Below are 21,847 nucleotides of genomic sequence, written 5' to 3' on the forward strand. Positions count from 1 at the left end.
GTGTAATAAGTTTTTTTTTTTTCATATGCTAGAGTTCATTTAGCTTGCTATTTGCTGTATATTAGCTTTCTATTAGCCATCTATATGCCTTCTATCAGCTAACTGGTCGGTTAGCTAGCTATCTGGGTGGCTAGCTATTAGTTATATACAGTAGCTAGCTGTCGAGCTGACTATCTATGGGCTATGTATTAGCTAGCTAGCTTTCTATATATTTGAGTTACTTCTGGGTTGAGTGGACGCTGGCGCGTGTGGCTGCCGCTGTTCACCCACACAAAAACTTCTCCTGTGACTCAAAAGTGACCTTGAGAGTTTTGAAAGGCCCTTATAAATGAAATGTATTTTTATTATTATTGCTGATTGATGAAAGGCCCATATAAATGAAATGTATTTTTATTATTATTGCAGATTGAATACTAATTGAATGACCACTAGATGGCAGTCTATTCCAAGGAACTAGTTATGTGTCGTTCGCGAACGAGCCGGATCCCTGAAGTGAACAAAGAGCGCCGGCCCCTAACAAGGAGCCGGAAATGGGAGCCGACTTTTCCACCCCTTCGGTTAAAGCCGCACGTGATTAGTCAAGATCAGTGGTAGAGGTGGGACGGGAGAATCACACACACACACACACACACACACACACACACACACACACACACACACACACACACACACACACACACACACACACACACACACACACACACACACACACACACACGCACACGCACACACGCAGCAATGAGAACGAGGAGTGGTTAGTGAAACAGAAGCACACTGAGTAGCACATGAAACAGGAAAGGGGTTTCTGATTCTGATAAGACTTTCTTAAAGAATCATACCAGAATCATATATGACAAAGAACGTGCTGTAGTCCAAGAATGGGTCAAAAAAGCCATAGCTGTTTTTCTAACAACTGACTGCTGGACATCCCGAACCACAACATCCTACATGTCAGTTACATGCCACTTTATTGAAAAAGTCAAAGTGGGGACCTGTCTGCTGGATTGTTTTGATTTCAATGAAAGACACATTTCTGAGAACATTGCAGAGGAGCTGTGATCAGCAGACCAGAGTAACCACTGGGAAAGTGAAAGTTAGCATCCACTAACTCTGTGCACTCTCTGTGTCTTTCTTTACATGAGTAATTCGTTTTTTCACATTATTTTACTTGCTTCTTGGTAGTTTATTAATTTAAGCAACAAAAAAAAAAAAAAAAAACTGAGGAGCCATTTGGGAGCCAAAAGAGCCGGATCTTTTCAGTGAGCCGAGCCAAAAGAGCCGAGCTCTCTGAAAAGAGCCGGAATTCCAATCACTACAAGGCACTCCCTGGCTGTGAGTTGAACTTGAGAACCCATTTCGTTAAGCCAGACTTTCTTTGTAAGACAAATTCTGACACCCCTGCTTGTGTTATTCTGATCCACACTCTGATACCTAAAATGAGCAAAAAAAAAAAAAAAAAACGAGTACACCTGTATTTGCAAATAGCCAGCGTGCTAACCGCCTTTATACATTTAATGGACAAAATGCCACATTTGCTCTTGGAAAAAACCTCCAGCACCGTTTTTTCTTTTTGTTATCATGATCGCACGATCAAAGTGTGCGTCTCACTGTTGCTCCAAGCAAATTCTTGTGATGTCAAGCGCTCCCCTCGTTCTCGTAGAGGCAAAATGATGGTGATTGCAAACTGCTGCCTGCCGTTTCTGCTCTGTAGGAATTCCCGTCAAGTGTCACACTAATGTTTTTTTTTTGTATAGTGAGATTCGAAATAGCCATTTTTGTCAAGCCTGTGCATGAAAATGCAAATCTCCCACTGTTACCACAATGGCAAGTTAAATAATTGGTGCATAATAATAATAATAATACTCCATTTCATTTATAAGCACCTTTCAAAACTCAAATAGATAGAAAGCTAGCTATCTAGCCAATCGATAGCCAACAGATACCTAGCTAGATAGCCAGCCAGCTAGATAGTGAATAGATAGCGAGCCATATAGCTAGCTAGCCAGCAGAATAGCCAGCTAGCCAGCCAGAGCGAATAGATAGCAAATAGCTAGCGAATGATAATAATAATAATAATAATAATAATAATAATCCATTTCATTATACAGTGAGACCTCAACTTACAAACACCTTATCTTACAAACTTTTCGTCTTACAAACGTCAAATTTATGAAAATTAAACCTTATAATAAGCACTATTTTCATAATACACACCCACGACGGCTGGCGGAGTGATCTTCGGCGGAAGCACACGACCGAACAGCACCAGAGGTTAAGTTACCAACAGTCCTTATGGAAGCCATCTGTACACTTGATGCAAAAAGCTATCAACCCAGCTAAACCGAACACAATGAGGAACTAGATAAAATTATCACAGAGAAAGCACCTACAAGGGATCATTCCTCAAGATGGTGAAAGAACAAGGCTATGTTCCTCTTCAAGTGTTTAATGCTGCTGAAACTCCATTCCATCAAGCCATCAACGACCATCACAAAGGTAAATAAAACAACTTTATTATATAGTACAGTTTATTCCTGTAATTATAATACCATAGCACATTTATTACACATAAAATAAGGTATATTTTGAGTAGTTTTAAGGCTCAGAAAATTAGAAAGTAGAACATTGTTTTATGGGGACCTGGGAACGGATTATTCTCATTTAAATTGTTTCCTATGGGAAATTAATTTTTGGGATACACACTTTTTGCCTTACACACTCTGTCTGGGAACCAATTAAGTTCGTAAGCCAAGTTATCACTGTACAGGTAACATCCGACTTATGACCGGCTCGACTTAACAACCACGACCTCCAGACCTTATTTTTAAAATTAAAATTCTACGTCTGGCACCGCAACACGCTCGCAAGCCGGCAACGTAATTTTGGCCAGCCTACCAGCATCTCACTCTCGCACAGCACTCGACCGTGTGATCGCACCAGAGGGGGGACTTTGCGAGTCATTTAGCCTCCGAATCTCCATTTAACATTTTGAATGTATTTCAAGTTACGACCATTTTGACTTACGACCGTTTGGTCGGAACTCTATCATAAGGCAGATGTTACCTGTATTTCCTTTGAACGCTCCTCTGTGGAGCGTAGCGTCTGAAAAAAATGCCGCATTCTTCATTTGCGCTCCCACGTTACAGGTCCCTGCATGAGTGGAAAAAAAGCAGAGCAGGAAATTGCCAACCGGTCTCCCGTTGAGCGAGCGACTGCCGTTTCCTTAACCACGGTGCCAGGCTTACCAGATGTGTGCGTGCGCGCGCACAGCTCATCCCCGCCAAATCACTTTTGCTCATTTGAAATGATTACAAAAATGCTAACACAAGCGGAAATGCAGAGAGCTTAACGCACATGCGCACGTTATGCTTTTATCAATCTGATCGTACGCAGCGATAAAAAAAATAATATACGATTGAGAATGACTTTTTCTTGCTTTTTCTGGCCGTATCAATAGTAGCGATCGACGGCAGCATTGTCGTTGGCCACCAGCAGTTGAGACTGACTGGATTTGAGCTCAAATGCTCTTTGTAAAATCGCTTCACAATTTTAATTTATATATATTTTTTACCTTACAAAAGTTGTAGTACGCCGTACATTATTTGAAATGATAAAAGAACGTATAAAATATGGTACATTGACAGGCATAGATATGTGTTCATGTAACACATTTTAATCACTTGTGTACTGGTTCCAATTCGGTATTTTTTTAAATGTGCTCATTGTATGTATGGTGTAAAAATATAAATAATAATAATAATGTCGTAATGAAAATTTTTTTTGATACACTTTCTGGCCTGAATTTCTGCCAATCAAAGTGATCTTCGAGGGAAGCCCCGCCCATCGCGGAAATGCTGTCGGCTTCTTTGACTGACAGCTCCGTACACGACGAAGACAACCCACGAAGAAGATGTCGAAAAGGTAGAAGAAGTGCAAACCTGCCGGCCAGTGGAATAAATGACAGACTGTCTCCATTAATTCGGTATGTTGTTGGAAAGTAGCAAACCAACACCGTAAGGTGCTGGCCGAGGTAACATTTCGTTTATATCTTCAGGGAAGAAAAGCGCGGTCATTATTTAAATGTCACAATAGTCGTTTTATGTGAGGTAAAGTGCAAACATTTGTGGGTTCTTGGTAGATGTAGAGGTCGAGTTGTTTACGTGGTTCTACGGCTACTTTTAGTTTACACCCTGTCCGCGTTTAGAAACGGACTAAAAGTTACAGGGTAAGTATAAGTAAGTATTGAGCCTGTTTTTTTGTTTTGTTTTTTTTTTAGACTAAGCTCCCTGTTTTGTGTGTTCCCGTCGGAGGGCCACAGCCGTGTTCCAAAAGTGCAGCTCTGCTCTCTTGCTGACGTCACCGTAGCAAAAGAATTCCCTTTTTAGTCTTTGAACGATGCAGAGCAGCTGGTGGAATCGACGAAGGTGCAGGGGCAACAACAAAACCCCCCTCCTCCACCTCTCATCCTACCAAGAGAAAAGCCTTGCTGGGTCCAAACCACCGGAGAGGTAAGGTGATAAATTTTTAAACCCATTGACTGCCAGACGATGTGCAAAAACGGGTCCACACCAATGCCAGGGTTTTTGTCATTGTCCCTCGAATTCCAGGACCCACAGACTATTGAGTTTTACATACCTGTCAACAAGCCGTATTTTGCAGATTTCTGTACGATTTTTGCACATTTTTATGTGCACAGCGTACAATAAAGTTTGGATGAGAAATGCAAAAATTATTGGATTGAATTGGATGTACAGTGATACCTTGGTTTACGAACTTAATTGGTTCCCAGAAAATGTGTATTCCAAACATTAATTTCCCATAGGAAACCATAAAAATGAGAATAATCCGTTCTCAGGTCCCCATAAAACATAATTTTAAACTAAATAAGCCTTGAAACCACACACAATATACAGTAAAGTCTCGTTATATCGATATTCAAGGGAGTCCGAAAAAATATCGATATAACCGGGACTATCGATATATCCGACCCTGTTTGCATGTAATTTTCTCCGTGCGTGCATAGAAATAGTATCGATATAACCGGGACTATCGATATATCCGATATCGATATAACGAGACTTTACTGTACCTTATTTTATGTATTATAAATGTGCTATGGTATTGTAATTAAAGGAATAGACTATACTGTATAATAAAGTTATTTATTTACCTTTGTGATGGTCGTTGATGGCTCGATGGAATGGATAGCTTTTTGCATAAAGTGTCTCAAGGAGCTCTGGGTTGTACAACTCGGAAGTTGTGATATTGCAACAGCAACAGATGCAGGCAGACACACTAGAAACATTATTAATAGCTGGTTCCCTGGCTTTTCTCTTCAAATCGTACAGATGGCTTGTGCAGGTTATTTGTGGAGCCTGATTGATGGGATATTTCAACTGTGCAGTCTACACTCTGCCTTTGAACTATCAATAAAGTTGAAACAAGTCCAAACTTCAGTGTGTTTTCTATCCATGTTCTCACCTTTTCACTTTTGTCCTTTTTCACTTTTGTTTTTTTTGTTTCAAGCCCTGTCGTCTCCCTTTCGTGTGTGTGTGTTTTTCTGTTTCTGCAACCCCTACCCCCGCTCACTGGTGCATGTGTCCTGCTGTGTGTGTCCCCTCCCTCCTCTACCACAGAATTTGACCAATCACGTGCGCGATGGGGAATAGAGGCCAAAAAAAATCGACTGCCATTTCCAGCTCCTTGTTAGGAGTTCCAAGAACCGGCTCGTTCACGAACGGCACATCATTCATTGTGGCACTCCGTGTGTTTCCCGAAAAATTGTTTGTATGCCAAGATTATATTCTTGCGAATTTAACGTTCGTAAGGCGAAAAGTTCGTTAGCTAAACCGTTCGTAAGCCGAGGTATCACTGTACCTTTATTTGTCTCGCAGTGGAGAATTTTACATTTCACAGCAGCAAAGTTATGAAAGGAAGAGGCTTTCCTCTTCCTTTCATAACATTGCTGCTGAAGTAGAAAAACAAAGTAGAAAAACAAAATAAAGGAGCTGCTGTTAAGGCAGCCACCCAGAAGTCCGTGCGAAAAGTCTCGAGAAGAAACAAAAGTTCAGAGAAGACAAGTCCCGGTCAAGTGGAATTTTATTTTGAAATCAGTTCAATGAAACATTTTACTGTGTTTTTTTCGCCGTAATATCATTCATATTTTTTTATTAACAACCTGAGGAAACAAATTCAAATTATGTTTTTTCTGTGGACAAAATCCAATTGTCCACAGCAAAAAAACCCCACAATATTCTACAACAAAGAACACACTTTAATATCGCAAGAAATATGTTGTTCAAAGTATTTATGTTTACATCTACAATTTTTGTTCATAAAATTGCGCAATGAAATACAGTGATACTTTGGCTTACGAACGTTTTAGTTCACGAACCTTTCACCTTACTAACATTAAATTTGTGAGAATATAATCTTAGCATACAAACTAGTTTTCGGCGGACAAACCAAACCACACAGCGCCACGGTGGCTGGCGGACTAGTTTTCGGCGGATGAACACCAAACCACACGATCGAACAGCAGGTGGCTGGCATACGTGCCATACGTGGTTTGCTATCGATTGGATACTTTTGTTTTTTGGGACAGAAAACGACCCCAGCACAGGCTAATGCTCAGCCGCAGAGGACACAAAAGAAAATTATGATCGAGCAGAAGAAGGAGATCATCGAAAAACTCGAACGAGGTGTGCGTTTGTGTGACTTAGCGTCTCAGTACCAGTATGCTAAGTCGACCATTGCTACATGTGGCTAAGGGTGTTTTTGTGTTGTCTAAGCAACGGCCTCAGGCAATAGAAGACGTTGAAACACTTCTGTTGATTTGTATTAACGAAAAGCAGCTAGCAGGGGACAGCGTGGGTGAGGGTATTTTGCCGAGAAAGCACGGCAAGTTCACTTGGATATCATCAAGAGGCAACCACATCAATGACCATCACAAAGGTAAATAAAACGACTATAATACCGTACAGGTTATTTCTTTAATTACAATACAATACCATGTTTATTATACATGAAATAGGTATATTTTGTGTAGTTATAAGGCTTATTTAGTAGAAAATTGTTTTATGGTGACTTGGGAACGGATTATTCTCATTTTTAATTGTTTCTTATTGGAAATAAATGTTTAACAGACTTTTTTCCTAACTGACATCAGAAAAACGTTTTATAGCATCTAAAATACCCAAAACACGCAGTATGATATTTTTAGTCAAATGCAAAGCACCAATAAAAATGACTTAAAGTGTCCAAAAACTACTTCAAATTGAACCCGGAAGTGGCCAGTTTCAGAAGGTCCCGCCCCCTTGTTTGTGGTGTCAACCCAAGATGTCTTGCATTGCTGGAGAATGAAAACAATGGCTTCAGATTCGGAGAATATGCTTTCTTGTTACACATCCAGTTATGAATATGATTCAAATAGTTCTGAAGAAGAAAGCATACATATTTGCAATCGATTAAAGAATTTATTCCGGTCATTTTGAGACAACATTGGGAGGAAATGTATCACCAAAAAAGAGTCAGAAAATGGCGACCGAGCTCCTGTGAGGAATTAATCAGCCCGTTTCCACAGGCTAATAAATTCTTTATATGGAGCTTGGTCGCCCTCTTCTGGCTCTTTTTGGTGCAACATGACGTTTTCAGACCAAACAAGCACAGCAAAATGCATTGACGTGATGGAAGGACTGCTACAATGTGTCCTTTTTTTCGGTCAGGGGCGTTCCTTCAGTGACGTCACGCACGGACTCGTCACTAACTCAAAAACAAGACTTCCGGAATATTCAGCGCGAGTCTTAAAACGTAAAATATAGCTATATGCGGTGGAATCTTTGTAAAATACGCTCAGGAGATGTCATTTGAAGCCATTTTACAAATTATGGACACAACTTGTCCAGAGACGTCGGTTGTCCTTTAATGGACAACTGTCCAGAATCCCGCAACCATTTTTTTCTCCACCATTCCGCTTCCTATAGTTCTCCATAGCCGGCCGGTCCGACGCTAACCCCTTTTTTCATTTTCGGATGGTCTGCGCCCGCCCTGGGCCAGGGGGCCCCTCGTCCCCGTCCCGACTTTGAACCCGATTCCAAAAACTAATTTAGCAAGTGTTGGAAGGGTTGGCACTTTGGAAAGGCATCCTTGTTTGTGGACATGTTGTGGATGTCACGCTAATGCTTCCTAATGGAGTCTATTAATGGTGCCTTCTTGCTTGTTGTGAAAGGACCACGCTGTGCTCCGACACGCTTAATCGCCACCATTGTCCACAATGAGCGGCCATATTCCCATTTGATCTGTTTCATGACCTCCCAGCTTATCTCGGTGCCGATGTGCCGTATGGACGCCTCTTGGTCTGCGTTGCCAAACTCCTACTTGAGGGGGAGGCCCTCGGACGAGATTTTCAATATTTGGTACTTAGGGTTTTTCCAAATTAACGTCATCTGAATTAATTTTTAAAATAGTTTTAGTCTGTTTTTATTTCTGCTTCGGGTACTTTTAGTTTGTTTTATTGAGAAGTTTTCAAAAGTTAGAATTGAGGGAAAAAACAGTGTACAGTGATACCTCGGCTTACGAACACTTTATCTAACGAACTTTTCGCCTTACGAACATTAAATCTTCTTCTTTTCCTTTCGGCTTTTCCTTTCAAGGGGTCGTCACAGCAAATCAGTGTCCTCCATCTTTAGAGGTTTGATCCGCATATTTGTTTTGGCCAAGCTTTTACGTCGGATGCCCTTCTTGAAACAACCCTCTGTATTTATCCGGGCTTGGGACCGGCACAAGAAGACTTGTGTCCCTTTGTGGCTACAGAACAAGCAACTTGCTGTGTAAAAGGCTCCCAAACACAAAATGGTCATCGGCACAGCAACAACTATAATCACCATTTGATGACAATGCTTGATCTTACCGTGAAATGGGCATCTCTTTCCCAATTCAATGCACCATTTTTTTTTTCTGTTTAGTTCAAGAGTAAACTTCAACTAGGAGTGACATTAAATAACTTAAAGCCTCTTTTTTTAAAATAACTGATGGTTGTGAAAGGATTATTCACTGCCACCATAATGCTTGTACCTCAAATTGTCACAAGTCAAAACAACAAACGACGGCTCACATCAATCAACTCGGGTCACTCAAGTACGGTACTTTTTCTTACGAACATTAAATAATAATAATAATAATAATAAATTTCATTTTAAGCGCCTTTCAAGGACACTTTACAGTCACAAGATATTTTTTCTGTGGATGAGTAGCGGCGGCCACACGCGCCAGCGTTTACTCAACCCGGAAGTCAATTTACTGTGATACCTCAGTTTACAAACCTTTCACCCTACGAACGTTAAATTTGCGAGAATATAATCTTGGCATACCAACTAGTTCTCGGCAACGAAACCACAGGGATCGCCACGGTACCTGGCGGATTAGTTTTCAGCGGAAGAAATTCACGAGAATATATTCTTGACACACAAACTATTTTTCGGGAAATACACAGTGTGCCACAATGACTGATGTGTCGTTCGCTAACGAGACGGTTCCTGGAGCTGGATCTCTGAAGTGAAAAAGGAGCTGGAAATGGCAGCCGACTTTTTTTGTCCTCTATTACCCACCCCTAGTCTTCGGTTAAAGCCGCACGTGATTGGTCAAGATCCGTGGTAGAGGAGGGAGGGGACACGCAGAAGGACACATGCAGCAGTGAGGAGGAGGGGTTAGCGTGCTCACAGCATGCTTGTTACACGCTGTGAGCACAGGAAACAGGAAAGGCAGATGACAGACAAAGAAAAAAAGTAAAAATGTGAGAAAATGGACAGAAAACAGGGAAGTTTGGCTCGTTTCAACTTTATTGATAGTTTAAAGGCTGTGCAGACGGCAATGTTAAAATATCCCATCAATCAGGTTCCACAAATAACCCGCACAAGCCATGTGTACAATTTGAAGAGAAATGACAAGCAAGGGAAGCAGCTATTAATGAAGTTTCTAGTGTGGCTGCCTGCATCTGTTGCTGTTGCAATATCACAACTTCCAAGATGTACAACCCAGAGCTGCTTGAGAAACTTTATGCAAAAAGCTATCCTTTCCATCAAGCCATCAACGACCATCACAAAGGTAAATTAAACGACTTTATTATATAGTACAGTTTATTTCTTTAATTATTATAACATAGCACATTTATCATACATAAAATAAGGTCTATTTTGTGTAGTTTTAAGGCTTATTTAGTAGACAATTATGTTTTATGGGGACCTGGAAACAGATTATTCTCATTTTTAATGGTTTCTTATGGTAAATTAATGTTTGGAATACACACTTTTGGCCTTACACACATTTTCTGTGAACCAATTAAGTTTGTAGGCCAAGGTATTACTGTAGTGTGATTTCCGGTGTATACGTCGCACCTAAAAACCTTGATTTTCTTCCAATGATGACCCTGTGCCTTATACGCCGGTGCGCCTTATATGTGAAGTCATATTGAGCCACAACAGGTCTGCCTGATGGACACGGTCAGAATTCAGTGACTCGATTGCCAACTACTTCAATCGGCACATTTTTTAATGTATGTTTTGTTCTATACTAAAGTCAACGTTGATCAAAATTCGGATAATTAAAATCATCCATGCCTCATCTCATAGCCGAGAAGGTGTCAGCTGGAAATGGACGTCTGCTGCCGGCTGAATTATTCAGAGTCAATTAGAGGAGAGAGAGAAAACCCGGCCGGCGGCTGTCGACATGGCGCTAGTGCTTTTTCAATCATTCATGTCATGAGTTATGCAAAAGGAGGCGTTTTCTTAATTGTTGTTTATTTCGAAATAATACAATATTGTCGCGTCGCCTTAACGGCTTCCGAAAAGGGAGTACAGTGATACCTTGGCTTACGAACTTAATTGGTTCCCAGACAGAGTGTGTAAGGCGAAAAGTGTGTATCCCCAAAAAATAATTTCCCATAGGATACCATTAATATGAGAATAATCATTTCCCAGGTCCCCATAAAAAACAATTTTCTACTTTCTAATTTTCTAAGCCTTAAAACTACACAAAATATATCTTATTTTATGTATAAAAATGTGCTATAGTATTATAATTAAAGAAAAAAACTATACTATATAATAAAGTGGTTTTATTTAACTTAGTGATGGTTGTTGATGGCTTGATCGAATGGAGTGGCCGGTTTCATCAGCATTAAACACTTGATGAGCAACGTAACCATCTTCTTTGACCATCTTGAGGAATGATCCCTTGTCGGGGCTTTCTCTGCGATCATTTGACCTATTTCCTCATCAATTGTGTTCTGTTTAGCTGGGTTGACAGCTTTTTGCATCAAGTCTACAGATGGCTTTTGCGGGTTACTTATGGAGCCTGATTGATGGGATTGCAGTCTACACTCTGCTTTTGAACAAATCAAAGTTGAAACTGTCTCACTGTCATCTGCCTGTCTCTTTAATGTTTAAACCACCCGCCGTCACTGTTGTGTTCTTGACCAATCACGTGGCTTTAACCGAAGACTGGGAGCGGGTAATAGAGGACAAAAACAGTCTGTTGCAATTTTGTTCGTATGCCAAGGTAAACCTTTCATAAATGTCACGTTCGTAAACCGAAAATTACTGCCTTTGAACTATCAAAGTTGAAACGAGTCCAAATGTCACTGTTTTCTATCCATTTTGTCACTCTCTCTCTGTCGTCTGCCTGTCTCTTTAATTTTTAAACCACCTCCCCTCACTGCTGCGTTCTTGACAAATCACGTGGCTTTAACCGACAACTGGGGGCAGGGAATAGAGGACCAAAACAAGCTGGTTTCCATTTTTTTGTTCGGAGAATGGGCTCGTTCGTGAACGACACATCACTCATTGTGGCAGCTCCATGTGTATCCCGAAAAATAGTTCGGATGCCAAGGTAAAATTTTTCATAAATGTAACATTGGTAAACCGAAAAGTTGGTAAGCCAAGAGGTATCACTGTAGGGCGGGGGGAGGGGCGTCAACGTGAGAAATGGCGATCGACAGAGGCTCATGCACCAACTCTTCTTCTTCTTCTTTTCCTTTCGGCTTTTCCCATCTAGGGGTCGCCACAGCGAATCAGTGTCCTCCATCTTCTGAGGTTTGATTTGCATGTTTGTTTTGGCCAAGCTTTTACGTCGGATGCCCTTCCTGACAAAACCCTCTGTATTTATCCGGGCTTGGGATCGGCACAAGAAGACACTGGCATATGTTCCCTTGTGGCTACAGAACAAGCAACTCTAAGAACTTAAAGATGAAGATGCTCAGTAAAAGACTCTTTTATCGTGATGTTGATGGTGAAATCAAGCGAACTATTTTGGTAAGCCAACAATGTTTTTGTGCCCGACGAGATCTCCCATAATCTGTATCTCCAAGGCTCATGCACCAACTACGATGTTTATGTGTCAAAATATAATTGATTAATCGACGATGAATCAATGGACACATTAACTCATTCACTGCCATTTCCGAATTTATTCCGGAATTGTTTTAGTTTTTCTTGCCGATAAAGGTCAGACCTCTGGCATTGTTTTTTCCTATCCACGAGCGGGCAACATTTGTCTTCTGCCCCCATTTCAAGCTCAGATAACTCCAGCCCCGTGTAACTTAGGAATTAACTCTTTTTTTTTCTGATGAAAGAAGAGAGACTAAGGTTTATTACGCTGCATTGAATGTTTATGTCGTCCTGAAACTCAATATTCTGTGGGTACTGGAATTCGAGTGAGAATGATAAAAACCCTGGTACTGTGATGGCCAATCATAGATGAAGTTAAGATGGTGTTAAATTTAGACTGCTATTCGGTGTAAATTTGCAGTTAAGTTTATAAGAAATGCTGGTGACCAAGGAATGCTCTTTGTTTTTCTTTTGTTTGGTGATCAGAGTCTTTTATTTTGAAACGACAACTTTTTATTTTACGCAAAAAACTGTAGGAGATATTCACTTGTTAAAGCTGTTTTCTTTTATTTATAAATGAAAGATGTTTGTACGAGATTTTGGGGAAAAAAAGGTTGGCGTTTGGGGGATAATATAATGAAAAGGTACGCAAATATTTGCTTCTTTACAAACAGGATAGCCATTCCTAATAATAATAATAATAATAATAATAATAATAAAAAAAAATTATAAAAATAATAATAAACTTTATAAAAGTAAAAATAATAAACTTAATAAAAGTAAAAATAATAACAATAATAAAAATAAACATAAACATAAAAATAAATAAACATAAACATTAACCAAAAAATAATAATATTAAATAAAAATAAAATAAATAATACAAATAATAATTAAAAATAATAATAAGGTTTATTTATAAGTGCCTTTCAAAGCTCTCAAAGATATTTTACAATCAACAAAACAGCCATATAAATAAAACCATAAATAAAATTATATAAATAGGAGTTAAACAATCCAGAGAATGCGATTTTTTAATAGGTGGCTTTTGAGATGGGATTTGAAAATTGAAATCATGGTTATTGATCTCCTTGGCGACCAACAATTGCCACCCGTCTCAAAAATAAAAACATATTGTTCCATCTGTAGATTGTGATTGTACTTATTGTCTTTTTTTTAGGGGACGGGGCAAAAAAAGTTGATGAGGCATTGATAGTTTTTGCAAGCCGGCGGTTAACTGCACCACCGTGTCATTGACATTCAGGGTGGGGGAATGGGGGGGCTCACCCCCAACCATGTTATACAATCTAATTATATAAACCCCTTCCTCTTCACTGTTTTTTTTCCTAATGACTTTTTTTTAAGTGTCTGGCCAAAATGGATCAAAGTGCATTTATCTCCCTCGTTCCTCGTCCGTCATCTGCTGGCTTGACGGCACTGCCTCTTTGTGTTCATTATCATGCGGTAAAAATGCAACTTGTTGATGTCTTTTTTTATTATTTTTTTATTCTTTTGTTTGGAACTGGGAATAGCACATTTGCTTCCGTCACCATCTACGTTGGAGGTCATCTGCGTGGAAGCCGCGGGATATCGGTGACTTTCTTGTAGCACTAAAGGAGACATTGTTGAATTGATGTAGCAGCATACTGAGTTGCAGTCATCATCTGATGTGACGTCAGTCCATCTGTCGCTGGAGTCAGACGGGCGATGTTTTTTAAAATTGTGTTCATTATTTGGAGACTTGATTTAAGTTGGGGAAATAAATAAATAAATGAATAAATAAATAAATATATAAACAAATACAAATAAATAAGCACAAACACATACATAAATAAATGCAATAATAAATAAGCACATACAAAAAACACGTGCATAAATAAATACATAGATGAATGAACAGAAAATAGAAACAATAAATTCGTCAAAAGATGAAGAAATAAATAATAAATAATTAAACAAAAAAATACACAAACACATACACACAGTATGTACATGAATAAATAAATAAGCACAAACACATACATACATACATAAATAAATGCACTAATAAATAAGCACAAAAAACATGTACATAAATAAATACATCGATAAGTAAACAGAAAATAAAAACAGAATAAATTCCTTAAAAGATGAAGAAATAAATAATTAAACAAAAAAAATACACAAACACATACACACAGTATGTACATAAATAAATAAATACATACATAAATAAGTAAACAAATAAATGAAAACAAATGCATAACAGATGAATAAATAAAATTAAAAAACACACAAATAAATAATACACAATTAAACAAATACACATACACACAGTATGTACGTAAGTAAAATACATAAATAAACAGAAAATAGCGAAAACTAAACAAATAAATACACACAGTCCATAAATAAAAGAAAAAAAGAAAGGGAGGGGGAGGAGGAAGGAAGGAAGGAAAAAAGGATGGAAAGAAGGAAGGAAGGAAAGAAAGTAACAGAAGAATAGATAAAAACGAACAAATAAATGAACGAACAAATACGTAAATGAATGAGCAAATACATATCAATGAACGAACAGATAGATAAATGAACGAACAAATACATAAATGAATGAACAAATAAATAAATAAATAATGTGTTTTGACGACACTCGGATTCGCCGATTGTAATTGTTTTGATCAATTTTCTAATCAAGATGATTGAATGTGATTGTTCATCAAGGTAGGGAGAGCATTTGCATTTTTGTTCTTTTTATTCGACGTGCAATCAGTTTCCTGCAGGTACCAAATGTGTTATATATTCAAAGTAAATGTAAAAAAAAAAAAGAAAACAATTGGTCACTGACCCAAGCTAAAGAGACTGTTGTCTTGTTTAATCATGTGGCATAGACCCCCCCCAACCCCTTGGCGCTTGGCTAACCACCAGTTTGGACGCGTCTGCATTTCAAATCAAACCGCGGTAAACAATCAGCTCCATTTAAAGGACAACTGACACCATTTTTTTTTGTTTCCTAACTGACATCAGAAAAACGTTTTATAGCATCTAAAATACCCAAAACACGCACCCTGATATTTTTAGTGAAATGCAAAACACCAATAAAAAGTGTCCAAAAACTACTTCAAAATGACCTCAGAAAGTTTCAGTTTCAGAAGATGCCGCCCCTTGTTCGTGACGTCACACCAGGACGTCTTGCCTTGCTCGAGAATCAAATAGTTCTGAAGAGGAAAGCATACATGTTTACAATCGATTAAAGAAGTTTTTCCATCTAATTTTGAGGTGTTTGGACTCCCAATGTAGCCCCCAGAAAATGCACAATATGGCGCCAAAGCTCCGTTGGAAATGAGCTGCTTTGTCTGCTGGGAATTTGTACATATTATGGACACTACTTGTCCGGCTGCGTCGGTTGTCCTTTAATGCCGCCTGTTGAAATCTCGATCGTGGTTAAAATTCGCCCTATGAAAAAAAAATATTAAATCCTCGTCGCTGAACCCAGCACAGTCCTCCATTTTTTTTAAAGTTATCGAGAAGCCAAAACAAATATTTTCTGCTGCCAAAATGTTGTCGCCGTCAAGTAGGTCCAAAATGAAAGATGAATCTTTTAATCTTCAAATTCATGTAAGCCACTCATCCAGTTAGCTGTTCATTTCCCATGTTGCCCCCCTGACTCACTCCACACCCTCCCTCGTCTGATTACTCTACTTAAGCCCTTCGCCATACGTGACAGATCACCTCCTTTTCCTCAATGCCATTTGAGCAGCACTGAAGGACTTTTTTGTGCACGCCTCAAACCTGGGTGGGTGGCACGGGCTGGCATGTTGATATGCGACTTGGCATATTGGAGACGTGTTTATGGCCTTGGACCGACGGCCAGAGTCGCACGCATGCATGGACACACACTCGTGCATACACGTACGCCCTGACACAAAGTCTCTCATTCGCCTCCTTATGCTAGCAGAAGTAATGGTTGGTGGGCCTTGGCCAAAGGGGATCTTGCGTCAATAAATACTGACGCGGCTTGACGCCGCTGCCTGAACACAAGCAGGGAGCGGGGGGGCTGTTAGTGTGCTCGGGCCTGCGAACTGGAGCAAAAGGAGAGTGCATGTGATGTTTCTTGTCTTGATCGGCGTTCATTCGGGTTAATTTTCTTACCTAGGTCAGCACGGTGAGCACCCAAGTCCAGAGGTTCTGGGTTTGAATCCTGTGTGCATCTCCCCTCATTGGATGGCATTTCTGCAGGTATCGTAGCTTCTTCCCCACATCCACCGAATGGACCACCGCGGTTTGATCGGGACCGGACCATATTGCGAATAGGCAAAAATGTGCACATCATTAATTGGCCATTAAAAATACTTCAGTCATTCACTGGCAGGTGATGTGCAAAAAATGCGTCCACTCCAATGCCAGGGATTTTGTCATTTTCACTCAAATTGCAGGAAGCACAGAAGATTGAGTTTTAGGACTACATAAACAGTCAAGACGCCGTTAAAAACATTGGGCTCTCTTCTTTCATCAGAAAGGAATAGTTAATTTCTAAGTTATATGGGTCTGGAGTTATTTGAGCTTGAAATGGCGGCGGCTGCAATTCCCGAATACATATCGATCGATCGATCTCCCTATTTAGCTTTCTATCTAGCTACTGTATCTATCTATCTAGCTAGCTACTGTATCTTTCTATCCAGCTAGTTAACTACTGTATATTTCTATCTATCTAGCTAGCTACTGTATCTATCTAGCTAGCTAGCTACTGCGTGTCTATCTAGCTAGCTCCTGTATCTTTCTATCTATCTAGCTAGCTACTGTATCTTTCTATCTAGCTACTAGCTACTGTATCTTTCTATCTAGCTAGCTAACTACTGTATCTCTCTAGCTAGCTACTGTATCTTTCTATCTAGCTACTAGCTACTGTATCTTTCTATCTAGCTAGCTAACTACTGTATCTCTCTAGCTAGCTACTGTATCTTTCTATCTATCTAGCTACTGTATCTATCTAGCTAGCTACCGTATCTTTCTATCTAGCTAGCTACTGTATCTATCTATCTAGCTATTGTATCTATTGAGCCCGCTACTGCATCGATCTATCTAGCTAGCTAGCTACTGTATTTATTTTACTATCAAGCTAGGTAGTGTATCTATCTATCTAGCTAGCAAGTTATCTTTATGGATAGGTCGATAGATAGATAGAATAAATCACATTGGAATCTTCCCAAAAAAATACTAAAAATACATTAAAATTCAAATTTAAGGCCAGGAAGACACTTGAGACATTTGTCTGTAAATCGTTACGTGAAAGTGACCCCGTTGGCCACATACAGCACGTTGGCTTTGTCCTCCCAAGTCAATCTGTCATCTCGCAAAATCGTCCAGATGTTAGTTTGAAAACGACACAGAGATTAAGAAGAAATAAGACCTCGAAGATTAACCCAAAATAGTTCACATCTGCCATGACAGTATGAGGGAAAGGCAAGGGGGATGTGGTTCTTGCAACTTTTTCGGACACATTTTGTGTAGTACAATGATACCTCAGTTTCCGAAAGTGTGTGTAAGGCGAAAAGTGTGTCTTCCAAACATTAATTTCCCATAGGACACCATTAAAAATGAGAATAATTCATTTCCAGGTCCCCATAAAACATGCATTTCGACTAAATAAGCCTTAAAGGACAACCGACGTCTCCGGACAAGTTGTGTCCATAATTTGTAAAATGGCTTCAAATGACTTCTACTGGGCGTATCTTAATAAGATTTCACCCCATATAGCTATATTTTACGTTTTAAGACTCGCGCTGAACATTCAGGAAGTCTGGTTTTTGAGTTGGTGACGAGTCCGTACGTGACGTCAGAAAAGGACCGCCTCCTCACCGTAAAAAAGACCATTGTAGCGTCTTTCCATCACGTCAATGTATTTTGCTGTACTGTTTTTTTTTTTTTAAACCATGTCTTACACCCAAAAGCCGCCAGCAGAGGGAGGCAAACTCCATGGAAAGATAGTATCAGCCTGTGGAAACGAGCTGATTCATTCCTCACCGGAGCTGGTCACCATTTGTCTGCCTCTTCTTGGGTGAGACATTCCCACCCGCCCGTTTGCCTCAAAATGGCCCAAATTAATTCTTTAATCGATTGCAAACATGTATGCTTTGCTCATCAGGACTATTTGAATCATATTCATAACTGGATGAGTAACAAGAAAGCATATTCTCCGAATCTGAAGCCATTGTTTTGATTCACAAGCAATGCAAGACGTCTTGGCCTGACGTCACGTAAGGGGGGCGGGACTTTCTGAAAATGCCCAATTCGCAGCTCAATTTTTTGCAGATTTTGGACACTTTAAGTCATTTTTACTGCCGTTTTGCATTTGACTAAAAATATCATACTGCATGTTTTGGGTATTTTAGATGCTATAAAACGTTTTTCTGATGTCAGTTAGGAAACTAAAAAGTGACGTCGGTTGTCCTTTAAAACTACACAAAATAGACCTTCTTTTATGTATAATAAATGTGCTATTGTATTGTAGTAAAAGAAATAAACTGTACTGTATAATAAAGTCGTTTTATTTACCTTTGTGATGGTCGTTGATGTAGTTGCCTCTTGATGCGATCCGAGTGAAGTTGTCGTGCTTTCTCTGCAATAATACCATCATACACTGTCCCATGCTAGCTGCTTTTCGTTAATCCAAATCAACAAAACATTTTTCAAACTCTTCTATTGACTGAGGCCATTGCTTAGACAACACAGAAACACCCATAGCCACACGTAGCAATGGTCGATTTAGCATACTGGTACTGGGACGCAGACTGAGTCACACAAACGCATACCTCGTTCGTGTTTTTCGATGATCTCCTTCTTCTGCTCGATCATAATTTTCCTCCTCTTCGGCTGAGCATTAGCCTGTGCTGGGGTCGTTTTCGGTCCCAAAAAAAAACAAAAGTATCCACTCGATAGCAAACCACGTATGGCACGTATGCACTCAGAGAAAGTGGGTGTGTAAATGTAGTCCGGCAGCCATGGTGGTGCTGTTCGGCCCTGTGGTTTGGTGTTCTTCCACCGAAAACTAGTCCGCCAGCCATTGTGGCGCTACGTGTATTTTCCGAAAACTAGTTCTTATGCCAAGATTATATTCTCGTGAATGTAATGTTCGTAAAGCAAAAAGTTCATAAACTAAAGCGTTCGTAAACCGAGTTATTACTGTACTTCAGGGGTGTCAAAGTCATTTTTTGCCGCGGGCCACATTGTAGTTATGGTTTCCTCTCGAGGGCCGTTATGAATTTGGGGAACCCATTAGAATGTTTAAATCCCTTCAAATATTACATCTAGAGCACACCGCAAATTAATGAATAACTCGTTTTCAAATCTGAAGTCAAGAATAATGACTTTTATTGTGGTTGACATCCAAAAATATGAAATTTTGGCTCAGATTTTAGCAATCATCATGGAATTTAACAAGTTTGATTTGCTTTCGCGGGCCGAAAAAAATGATGTGGCGGGCCGGATTTGGCCCACGGGCCTTGACTTTGACACCTGTGCTGTACTTGATTTGATCACCTGGCACAAACCAAGGGAGTGAAGACTGAAAAACACGAGATTGATACTCTCCACCGCCAAATTTCAGAAACAACAAGTCAGGTGACTCTGCGAGGATGTAATCCCCCCCGACCCTACCAAACCCCGTCATCGCTTCCATAACCGAAAACAAAATCCAAAGTTCCCAGCAGTTACGCAATGCTGCGGCTTAGCGCACCCTGGGTCTCCGGAGGCAGAATGAACTTTTCAAGGCACTAATCTGCGCGGACGCCATGAAATTGAGGTCTAAAAAAAGGGACCCCTGAAGGAGTTTTGAGGCTTTTGTGCTCGCAAATGACCAAAATGTCAGAAAGCAACAATATGAACTACACGTATGTCAACGCTGAATTTGATCCACTAACGTGTTAGCATTGATCTCTTGGGGAATGGCGAACAAATGTATTTTGATTAAAACACTAAGAAACTGTTTTAAATTGTTCATGATTATAGTACTCGGATTTCTGCACAAACCAAAATTCCGAAAATATATTTGATGTTCATAGACTCATTCACTGCCATTCACAAATTTACTCGGGAATTGAAAATATGACGCAGAGCGCAATTCCGGAATTTGTTTTTTCATTCCTGGGTGCTGATAAAATGCTGGCCATGGCTTCTGGAAATGTCTTTCCCTTCCACAAGGGGCAGCATTTCTCTTTTTTCCATGTTAGCGATTTGCTCTCGTTTCAGCTTTTGTTAAAGCGCTATATAAACCAATATGTATGTATAGCATTGTATTTTGGACATCTGCCCTTATTTCAAGCTCATATAACTCCAGACCCATCTTCTTCTTTTCCTTTCGGCTTTTCCCTTAAGGGGTCGCCGCAGCGAATCAATGCCCTCCATAGAACCCGGTTTTGTGCATCCTCTTCTCTCACACCAGCTACCTTCATGTCCTCTTTGACAACATCTATAAACCTCCTCTTCAGTCTTCCTCTCGGTCTCCTGCCTGGCAGTTCGAGGCTCAGCATCCTTCTCCCGATATAGTCACTCTCTCTCCTCTGGACATGTACAAACCATCTCAGTCTGGCCTCTGAATTTCTCTCCAAACCTCTAATGTGAGTTGTCCCTCTAAAGTACTCATTCCTGAACCGATCCAACCTGGTCACTCCCAAAGAAAACCTTAATAACTTCATCTCTGCTACCTCCAGTTCTGCTTTCTGTCTTATCTTTAGTGGCACTGTCTCCAGTCCAAACATCATGGCTGTTCTCACCACCGTTTTATACACCTTTTCTTTCATCCTAGTTGAAACCCTTCTATCACCTGACATTTTTCTCCAGCCCTTCCAGCATGCATGGACACGCTTCTTCACCTCTTTTCCACACTCTCCATTGCTCTGGACAGTGGACCGACAGTGAGTCCGAAAACTCAATCTTCTGTGGGTCCTGCAATTCCAGTGACAATGACAAAAACCCTGGCACTATAGTGGAGATCATTTTGCATAACTTCTGCCAGAAAATTATTTTAAATGGCCGTCAATTAATGATGTGGACATTTCGGCTATTTGCAAAATTGGCAGTGAATGAGTTAAATATCATTCAGAAATTGTTAGCGATCATCGTTAGCATTAGCATTAAGCTAGCACACTTGTAGGCTGAGCTACTGTATGTGGTTCCTTTAATAACACATTTGTCTCTTTATTTTTCATATGAAACTTGAGGGTGGCACGATTGGATTGGATTTGGATTGGATTGGATATGCCTTTATTAGTCTCACTGTGGAGAAATTTAAATTTCACAGCAGCAAAGTGAAGAAAGGAATGAAAGTAGAAAAACAAAATACATGAGCTGCTGGAAAGGCAGCCACTCAATGGTCAACTGGTTAGCATGCTGGCCTCATGACGCAGCGCTAAGGGGTTCGATTTTGTATCTATGGTTCCTCTGTTAGTAGTTTGCGCCGATTTTCTCTGGGTATGTCCGATTTCTTTTCAGTT

The 21,847-nt window shown here is 39.9% G+C and overlaps 1 protein-coding gene across 2 annotated transcripts in view; it reads left to right on the top strand.

Annotated features, from left to right (window-relative positions):
- Positions 1-3,850: 3,850 nt before the first annotated feature.
- The window catches only part of LOC148894478 (histone deacetylase 4-like), a 120,620-nt gene continuing 102,623 nt past the window's right edge, over positions 3,851-21,847 (top strand). Inside the window, exons 1-3 of one of the 2 annotated variants that reach the window (XM_089002599.1) lie at positions 3,851-3,982; positions 4,277-4,508; positions 16,513-16,595. The gene's annotated coding sequence lies outside the window, so the exon portion shown is untranslated. Of the gene's footprint in view, positions 3,983-4,276; positions 4,509-16,501; positions 16,596-21,847 lie in introns of those variants that run through there. The other variant, XM_089002600.1, reaches the window with a different exon arrangement.

Source organism: Hippocampus bargibanti, linkage group LG08 (assembly GCF_051943395.1).
Source record: "Hippocampus bargibanti isolate YZ-2025 linkage group LG08, ASM5194339v1, whole genome shotgun sequence".
NCBI classification, from domain to species: Eukaryota; Metazoa; Chordata; class Actinopteri; order Syngnathiformes; family Syngnathidae; genus Hippocampus; species Hippocampus bargibanti.